This window comes from Salvia splendens, chromosome 15 (assembly GCF_004379255.2).
Source record: "Salvia splendens isolate huo1 chromosome 15, SspV2, whole genome shotgun sequence".
NCBI lineage: Eukaryota > Viridiplantae > Streptophyta > Magnoliopsida > Lamiales > Lamiaceae > Salvia > Salvia splendens.
The window spans coordinates 23,560,182-23,569,929 of record NC_056046.1 but is presented as its reverse complement, the minus strand read 5'-3'; positions in this window follow the sequence as shown (position 1 = coordinate 23,569,929).

Below are 9,748 nucleotides of genomic sequence, written 5' to 3'. Positions count from 1 at the left end.
TACTCCCACGCGTGGTAGCTTCCAACCAAAGTGGTTTTGTCAAAGGGAGACTCCTCAATGATAACGTACTACTTGCTCAGGAGATGTTCCATGAGCTACAACGAAGCACACCGGCCCCTAATGTTGCAATCAAGATAGATATGGCCAAGGCCTATGATCGAGTTCAATGGCCGTTTCTCCTAAAAGTCCTTAAACACATGGGATTCCCCGAGCCGTGGGTGGACCTCATCAAGAGATGCATTGGGTCTTGTTGGTTCTCAATCCTTGTCAATGGGGCGCCGGCGGGTTTTTTCAAATCTACCCGTGGCCTTAGGCAAGGGGACCCCATCTCTCCCGCCCTATTCGTCCTTGCCGCGGATTACCTCTCGAGACTTCTTGATAAACTCATCCTCGGCAACAAAGAAATGACGTTCAAAGCAACCCGGGGAAGTATTGAGATCAGCCACCTCGCCTATGCAGATGACATCATCATCTTCACGCAAGCGGCGGCGAACCCTCTCCGGAGGCTACGAGCATGCCTTGATCATTATGCCGAGGCGTCCGGCCAACAAGTCAACCTTGGGAAAAGCAATTTTTTCATTGCCGAGGCTCATGAAGGGTGGACAAACACAATACAAAGGGAAGGAGGATTCACTCGAGGTACGTTCCCGTTCCTTTACCTTGGAGTCCCTATTTACCAAGGTGTGAAGCGCTCGAGCATGTTCTTGTTCCTCCGTGAGAAAATCGCGGCTAGGATCTCTGGGTGGGCCCATCGACACCTCTCCTTTGGGGGGAGACTTACTTTGATTAAAAGCACACTCGAAGCGATACCACTTCATATCTTCCAAGCTATCGAGCCTACGGGCGGTGCCCTCAAGCAATTGGATCAGCAAATGGCCCGTTTCTTTTGGGGGTCAACTAATGAGAAGAAGAGGACGCACTGGATAAGCTGGGAACAGGCTTGTCTACCAACGGCCGAGGGGGGATTGGGCATCTGGAAGATCAAGGAAGTCTTAAGAGCCTTTAACATCAAGTTATGGTGGCGGTTTAGGGAACAAAATTCCTTGTGGGCTACGTACTTAATGGCTAAATACTGTCAAAAGGTCTCCCCGCTCACAGCTAGACCATTGGGGAGGGGAAGCCCTACGTGGAAGAGGATTCTGAAGGCTCGGCCTCTTGCTCAACCGCACATTCGATGGGTGGTGGGAGAAGGGAAGATGCTATTTTGGGATGACTTATGGCTTGGAGAGACGCCTTTGAGAGAACTTAGCCTTGATGATAGAGGAGGGCCTCTTGCTCGGGTGGTGGACTACATTAAGGATGGTGCATGGGATGAGCCTAAATTGCGGAATCTCCAAGCGCAAGCTGGCCTAGCACAACATATCGTCCAAAAGATCCTCGACACACCCGTCATTTCGGATGGGCCGGATGTACCAAGATGGAGATTATCAACCAATGGAGAGTTCTCACTTGCTACTACATGGGAGACTTTACGAAGTCAAATGCCGATTGTGCAAGGCCTCGACGACATTTGGAGAGCGGGCCTCACGTCCTCTATGGCCATATTTTTATGGCGACTTCTCTCCAACCGCATTCCGGTGGACACAAAGCTGCAATGGAGACGAATGGAATTGGCCTCCAAATGCCATTGCTGCCCACATAGACCAGGGATTGAATCCCTCCAACACCTCTTCATTCAAGGGGACGGGGCTCACGGGATATGGAGGGAATTTGACACATGGTTCGAGGGTCCGTCACCACCCCTCCGGATCAATGACACCATACCGGAACGACTTGTGGTCTGGACGAGAAGAGTTCGGCAACCGGGCAAAAAACACCTAAGCAGGGCCATGCAGTATCTCATTTTATGGTTCATTTGGGCAGAACGGAATAGGAGCCGGCACCAGTCCGTACAATTTAGGCCTTTCAATGTCATTTGGCAAGTTCAAATCTACATCCGGAATAGTATGACGAACGGGATATACAAGAAGAAGCATTGGAAATGGGTACGTCTTAAAATCAATGTCCCGAGGCATGATGAAATTCGGAGCCCTAGGCCGCTCGCAGTGGCAATCAAGTGGCAACCGCCGGAGGACCCCTGGATCAAGCTCAACACCGATGGTGCATACTTGGAAGAGTCGGATAAAGCCGGGGGAGGTGGTATCATCCGAGATCACACGGGCAAAGTGCTTTCAGCCTTTGCATCTCCACTTGAGGCCCACTCCGCCCTTGTGGCGGAGCTCCTTGCCATCCAACTCGGGTTAGAACTTGCCCTGGAATTCAACCGGCCTATCTGGATTGAGTCGGATGCACAACAAGTGGTCCAGCTCCTTAATAGCATGCGATGGGGGCCGGCACACACGAGCCGGGTGGTGGCGCGGATCTCCCTCCTCAAGCGACAACGAGGTGTGCGTATCACCTTCACCCCCCGGGAAGGGAATAGGGCCGGAGACTTACTTGCAATTACTAGGATGGATGCACACCTTCATACGACAGTCTCGACTATTGCCGTATGAATGCCCACACGATTCCGAGACACCTCGCTGCAATTACTAGGATGGATGCACTAGGAGTCCCGAACATTCGGGTCCATCATAATGATGAAGAATAGTATAGTGTTTTGGAGGTTGGGAGGGTACCACCGTTGTTTTCTTGATTCTTTGTATTTTGTGTTTTGTAATGGTGTAGGATGAGGTCCGGGTTTATGGCTTGGGACCGCATACTACTCCTAAGTATGTGAGGACACACCACTTTTGGGTGTGGTCACGTATAGTAATCGTCACTTTTTGAAATATAGGGATGAGGGACCCACGAACCCTCCACCATGAAGGTGTTTGGATAAAAAAAAAAAATACGAAAATAGGCTTTGTCTTGTGAGTTGAATTCTCTTTGTAGAGTTTTTCACTTGTTTGGAACTTATCAAGATACTTTGAGCAAGTTCTTGTGGCGTTCAATCATACCGAGGTTCTTGGCTGATCATATAGCCAACGGGTCGAGGTTTTCCAAGCTCTGGAAGTGGATCAAACCAGATTATCAATCAAGGGAGTCCGCTGCCAAACCTTATACGTGGGGTTCTTGGATCAATATATCCAATGGGTCCTTCGTCGTATCCCAATCTATATCACTAGTGGAAACTCGACTTGGTTTATTGGTATTCACCCAATGAGGGTCTTCAAGTGGGCGCCGGATTTTGACACTTTCTTCGAGTCGCCGATTGTCGCCGATTCACCTTTATGAGGAATCGGCCCTCACGGCGATAGGCAAGCTTCTTGGCAAGCCACTACAAGCCGACCATGCCACCATTAATCAAACCCGGCTATCCTTTGCTTGGATATGCGTTGAGATTGACATCTCCACCCCCCCCCCGACGGAGGAGATTATCCTCAATATCCTAGGAAAAGCATCAAGATACAAAGTGGCATGGGACCGTATCCCAACATTTTGTGCCAATTGTAAACATGTTGGGCACGTCATTGTAGCGTGTCATGCTTTGGGTAGGAAGGAGCATGTTGGAGGCAAGGTTCACCGATCGCCAACAAAGGTGGCTCCTTCGAGCCATGTCTCCAAGAACACACGCCGAGAGTGGCGCCCAAAGGCGGACTCACGGGCTGGCACCTCAACGAACATTGAGCATCCAATCAAGGATAAAGATGGTGCCAACCAAGAGAAAGACAAGGAAGGTACAAGGATTGTTGTTCCGTCAGCTCCAAGGGAGGTGAAGCGGACCCAACCAAATGTGGACGAAGATGGTTTCCAATTGGTGTCGAGGAAAAGGAAAGGCAAGGGACATGAGGGCGATGTGCACCTCAAAGCGCAACACATTGATACATGGCATTTGAAGGAGAATGTTGCTACAGTGACATTTGGGATTGAAAAACTGGTGTGAACGAGTCGGGCATTGGCTCAATGAGTGTAGAATGTGGACCTCCTAACCGGGAGATGGAAGGCTTTATTGAGGACCTAGACCCATGAGGGTGCGTCCCTTGTGGAGGCATCCCTATCGCGGACCTTAATTAGGAGATGGACTAAGGTTTTTGATGATGCACAGGCTGCATCATAGTAATTGTAATAGGTTCTCTAAGAGTATATAGGTGACCACTCTAGTTGTTAGAGAGGCCCTCGTTGTACTCTAATTGGTTGTGGTGAGCCGTCACTTTTGGGCGGCTCGGTGTTTTTGATTGTTGTTGCAATTGCCCTTGATAATGCACAGGTGTGGGTCCGCCTTAACCCTCCACCCTCGTGGTGGTTTTGATAAAAAAAAGGCCTTCAATGGGACAAAATGAGAGAAATCACAACAGCCACCGAAGGGTTACCTTGGATCATTGGTGGGGACTTCAACACCATCCTCTCCACACAAGACAGGGTAGGTAGTGATACTAACCGGCAGGCGGAGATGATTGATTTTGCTGAGGCCATTGAGGACTGCAGACTTTTGGATCCAGGATTCGACGGCTTGGAGTACACATGGGCCAAGAATGGCCTCTTGGAAAGGCTGGATAGGGTGTTGGTGAGCGAGCCGTGGACTCGGCTCTTTGAAGCAATAAGGGTAACCAATCTCCCCCGGATTGCCTCGGATCATGGGCCGGTCCTTGTCAGGTGTAAAATGAAGAACAATCTCGAGGGGGGTAGAGCCTTCCGGTTCCAAAATATGTGGAACCGACACGAGGGATTTATCAACCTCGTTCACTGGGCGGCACCTAAGGAAGTAGAGGGGCTGCTCAACCTACAGATAAAACTTGCAAGGATCAAGAAGACTTTCAAACGATGGAATAAAGAGACCTTCGGGGACATCCACACCAACCTCCGAGACAGTGAAGAGAGCATCGCCTTGGCTGAGGCCGGTTTTGGAGCAAACCTCTCACCCCAAAACCGAGCTGAGTTGAATAAAGAAGTTGCTAAATACATTCTCTTGCTCAAATGGAAGAAGACTTTTGGAGACAGAAAGTGGCTCTTAGGTGGCTCGAGGAAGGCGATAAGAATACTAAGTTTTACCAAAGCTGGGTTAAGCAAAAGAGAATACGGTTGCGAATCCACAAAATCAATGTCAATGGGAGAGAACTCTCGGATGAGCTTGAAATCAGAAACTCGGCAGTTGAGTTCTTCCAAAACCTCTTAGCGCTGAACTACCCGGAGCTCGCGGAACAGGACCTAGGTCTTCTAAAACAAATGCCACCCTCGGAGCAGCTAGAGGGGCTGCCCAACCCCCCGGATGCAGATGAAGTCAAACGAGCCATTTTTAACATATCGAGCAATAGCGCTCCTGGACCAAATGGCTTCACGGCCACCTTCTATCAAACGCGCTGGAGCATAGTGGGGCCAGATGTGGCGGATGCGGTCAAGCAATTCTTTGGTGGGGCCTTCCTTCCCCGAAACATCACAGCCACGAGCATTGTACTCATCCCTAAAAAGCCCTCGCCAACTACATGGGGAGACTACCAACCTATTAGTTTGTGCAATGTAATCAATAAGGTAATCACGAAGATCCTTATAAAGAGACTCGTGCCCCTCTTCCCTAGTGTTATTTCACCGAATCAAAGTGCTTTCGTGAAAGGGAGGCTCCTCAATGATAACGTCCTCCTCGCCCAGAAACCGAGAGAGAAGCTCCTCATTCTCTCTAAGAATCTCGCCCTATTGCATCTCTCCTAACCAACCATCGCCGCCTTTTCTGCCGGCAATCTCTTCCTCCACTTGCCAACCATCACTTCAGCCACTACACCCTCCGTCGATTTGCCCTACACCGGTGCAGGATCACCCATTTCGCCCCGCTCCAATTTGCCGACCTTTTTTCCACCGAACCCACCTTAAGGCCTAGGTTGCCGAAACATGCCTAGACGCCCGGCCATGCCGGATTCTCCGCCGCGAGACCCGCCGGACCCTGAGGAGGCACGAACTATCTCGGACCAACTTATGGTTTTCCGTTCGAACGACGAAACATCACCACCTATCCCTACTAAGGTCATGAAGGTGAAGATAACAAAAGCAAAGCTCAATTGCACGGGCAAAAACGAAAAGGGTTGGCACGCCGCACCCGGAGAAAGCACAACGAGCCCTCAAACGTGCCGGCCTTGAATTTGGTTCGGGGGTTTGTAGGGCTAAGAAGAAGATGGTATTTGAGATGGCGGATAATCTTCTCGCCGAACTCCATGGCGAGGGGAAGGGGTCGCCAAAAAACGAGCAAGCCCTTGTTGAGGAGATGTTGAGCTCTTTAGCTCAAATGGCTAAAGAAGAGCATGCGCTGGCGTGCGAAAGGAAAAGTACCAACGGTGAGGGGGTGGCCAAAATGTCACCGGCTGGCCGGAATCATGATGTACCATGCAAGGAGATGGAGCTGGTCAACCTACCAAATGGTGATGGTACAAGGATTCACGTGAATCCTAGGCTAGGTGTGAGGGTGGGGCCCGTGGAAGGAGCATCAGCCGCGCACAAACCCCAAAAGCCTGAGCCAATTTCGTTGGATGCCACCAAGATCAAAGCTTTGGGGAAAGCTGGATGTTTTGAAGGTACACCATCCCTTTCCTTCTCCGATTTCGAAACGGAATACCTCTCGGTGAAGCTTGGGCTGGCCGTTATTGGTTAGTTCTCTCATTCGCTCCCATCTACCTTCCAAATTCAAAAAAGCCTAGGAGGTTTGGGGTTAGTAGGCGCATTCTCTTGGAAATACTTGAATGCTAAGCACATCTTAATCCAATTCCAAGAGATGGCCGACTATGCTAAGGTTTTAAATGGTCCCAATGGGAGCCCGACTTGGTATATTGATATCCACCCGATGAGGGTGTTCAAATGGGCCCCGGACTTTGATACATTCTTCGAGTCGCCGGTTGTTGCCGTTTGGTGTAACATCATTGGAATCCCGGCGCATCTTTTTGAGGAATCGGCTCTCATGGCAATCGGTAAACTCCTCGGCAAGCCACTACAAGCCCACCATGCCACAATCCATCAAAGTCGACTCTCTTTCGCGAGGATATGTGTAGAGATTGACATCTCTACCCCCCGACGGAAGAGATCATCCTCAATATTCGAGGTAAAGATTCAAGGTACAAAGTGGCATGGGACCGTATTCCGTTGTTTTGCGCCAATTGTAAGCATGTTGGGCACGCGAAAGAGGAATGTCACGCATCGGGAAGGAAGGCACGTGGTGGAGACAAGGATCGCCGTGCACCAACTAAGGTGTAATACTCGAGCCATGCCTCCAAGTTCACCTGCCGAGAGTGGCGCCCAAAGGCGGATGCTTGGGCCGGCACTTCATCAACAATTGGGCATGCGAACAAGGCTAGAGAATGTGACAACCAAGCGAAGAACATGGAGGGTACAATGGATGTTGATCCGTCGAAGCTAAGAGTGGCTAGTAGGAGCCAACCAAGGGTGGATGATGATGGTTTCCAATTGGTGTCGAGAAAGAGAAAAGGCAAGGCACAAGAGGGTGATATGTTCATCAAAGCTCAACACGTTGATAATTGGCATTTGAAGGAGAATGTTGCTACGGTGACATTTGGGATTGACAAATCGGGTGCGAATGAGCCGAGCATTGGCTCAATGATTGTTTCATGTGGGCCCCCCAACCGGAAGATGGAGGGCTCCATCGAGGATCTTGATCCAGTAGGGTGTATCCCTTGCCGAGGTATCCCCATTGCATGCCTCAATTAGGAGATGGTCTAAGGTTTTTGGCGATGCAAAGGCTGCATAAAAGTAATGGTAATAGGGTTGCTAAGAGTATATAGATGACCACTCTAGTTGATAGGGAGGCCCTCGCTGTACTCTGATTGGTTGTTGCGAGTCGTCACTTTTGGGCGACTCGGTGTTTGTTGTTTGGATGTCCAATTGTCGTTGGTAATGCACAGGTGTGGGTCCGCCTTAACCCTCCACCCCCGTGGTGTTTAAAACTAAAAAAAATAAAGTCAGTTTTGAAACATTAGAGCATCCACATCCGTGCCCTTGCCAGCGAGCACGGATGTGGGCCCGGCCCTACTTTTTCTGCCTGCTCTTAGGCAAGAGCACAACACCCACATCCGTGCTCTTCCGCAAGGACGAGCACAAGGGTCCCTCCATTCTATTATTCAATTTAAATAAAAACATTTCCACAAAATTAAAATTCATTAAAAATACCCAGAATAATATTACAAATTACAATAAATTTAAAAATTACATAATTAAATTCTTAAAAAATAAAAATTACATAATTAAAATCCTAAAAAATAAAAATTACATAATTAAAATCCTAAAAATGAAAATTACATAATTAAACTACTAAAAAATAAAAATTACACAATTTAAGCATAAAAATGCCCCCGGTGAAGACTAATCATCATCCGGCAATACCTCCAACATTCTTTGGAGACCCCTTATCATCGCCACATGCGATTGAAGTTGCTCGGGGGTCATATTTGACCTATCGGCCAAATTGAGTTGGGCCAAAACCCCCACAACGAGTTGGTGGGGGTTGAGGTGGCACATAGGGAGCAGGAGCGGGTTCGGGATCGGGGGCGGATGGAGTCGCGGCGTGACGGGGGTTGGCCGCCGCCTTCTTCCTTCCTTGCGGTCGGCGTTGGGAACCGCTCAGGCCGGCGTCAGGGCTACCCAAGTTAGCTCCGGTAAGTTGGCTAGCCACGTCTTCGGAGCCGGCGTCGGATAGGGATACCGACCTTGACCGTTTGGAGGAGCCGCTAGAGGAGTATGTTACGCCTCCCCTATACTTCGGATGCGACCGCGTCTCCTGCCAAATGTTGAGGTACTTGAACGGCTTGTAGTTCATGGATTGGTAGGTTGACAAGGCGGAACTGATGATGTCGACCTCGCTCCGGCCGCTCCCCGCCGACCGCTCTTCCTGGAGGTAATACCCCTGGAACTTTTGGATTTCTTCGTTGGCTCTGTATATGGCGTTGCGCACCATACTCTCGTTGCTCTCGATTGTTCCAGCCGGCCGGTTTTCATTGTACCGGTGACAGATGCGCCACAAATAATGATCACCGGATTGGTTCGTGCCAATATTCGGAGATCCGAAGATCGACAAGAACGCTTTGAACAATTGCACCATCTCCGCCGGAGTATACGGTGTGCGGACACCGCAAGTAGGAAGAGTCCAAGTTTGGGAGAGGCCGCTCGACCTCGCTCTAGGCTCGGGTGTCCACCCGTATTGCCCTTCGGGGGCATCTTGGTCGTCGATCGGGTAAGGCCGGTAGCCACCCGAAACTTCCGAACCTTGGGTTTAAGGAGGGGCCGAATATTCTATTTCCGGACTAGGAAACGGTTGTGAACAGAACCAATCGGGGTTCCAACCGTGGGAGCCCAAGGGGTGATCGCCGTGGCCGGACATTGTTTTGTTGTAAGAGTAAGAGTGAATGAAAGATTGGATGAGAATTGAGAATGAAAATGAGAGAATTTGGATTATAATTGTGTAGTGTGATGTGAATTTTTGGTGTGGAAGCGGGGGTATTTATATATAAAAATGTGTATTTTTGGGGGAAAAATTGAAAAATAAATTAAAAGTGGGTAGAAAACGGATATAATTTTTTGGGAAGTGGGAAAATATATTTTTTATTTTTAATCGGATTTTTTAATTAAAATCTGATTTTTTAAAAAAAAATTAAATTGTCAACAGCTATGCCGTTGGCCAATCACACGTTGCCATGTCGCCTGCTCGCTGGCATGGACGTGCTCGATACATCGAGCAGCGTCGTGCCAGCGGCGCGAGCGCAACGGCGGTCAGAGTCTCCGTGCCGCAGGCACGGACGGACGGACGCCGTCCTGCTTGCCGTTGTGGATGCTCTTAACC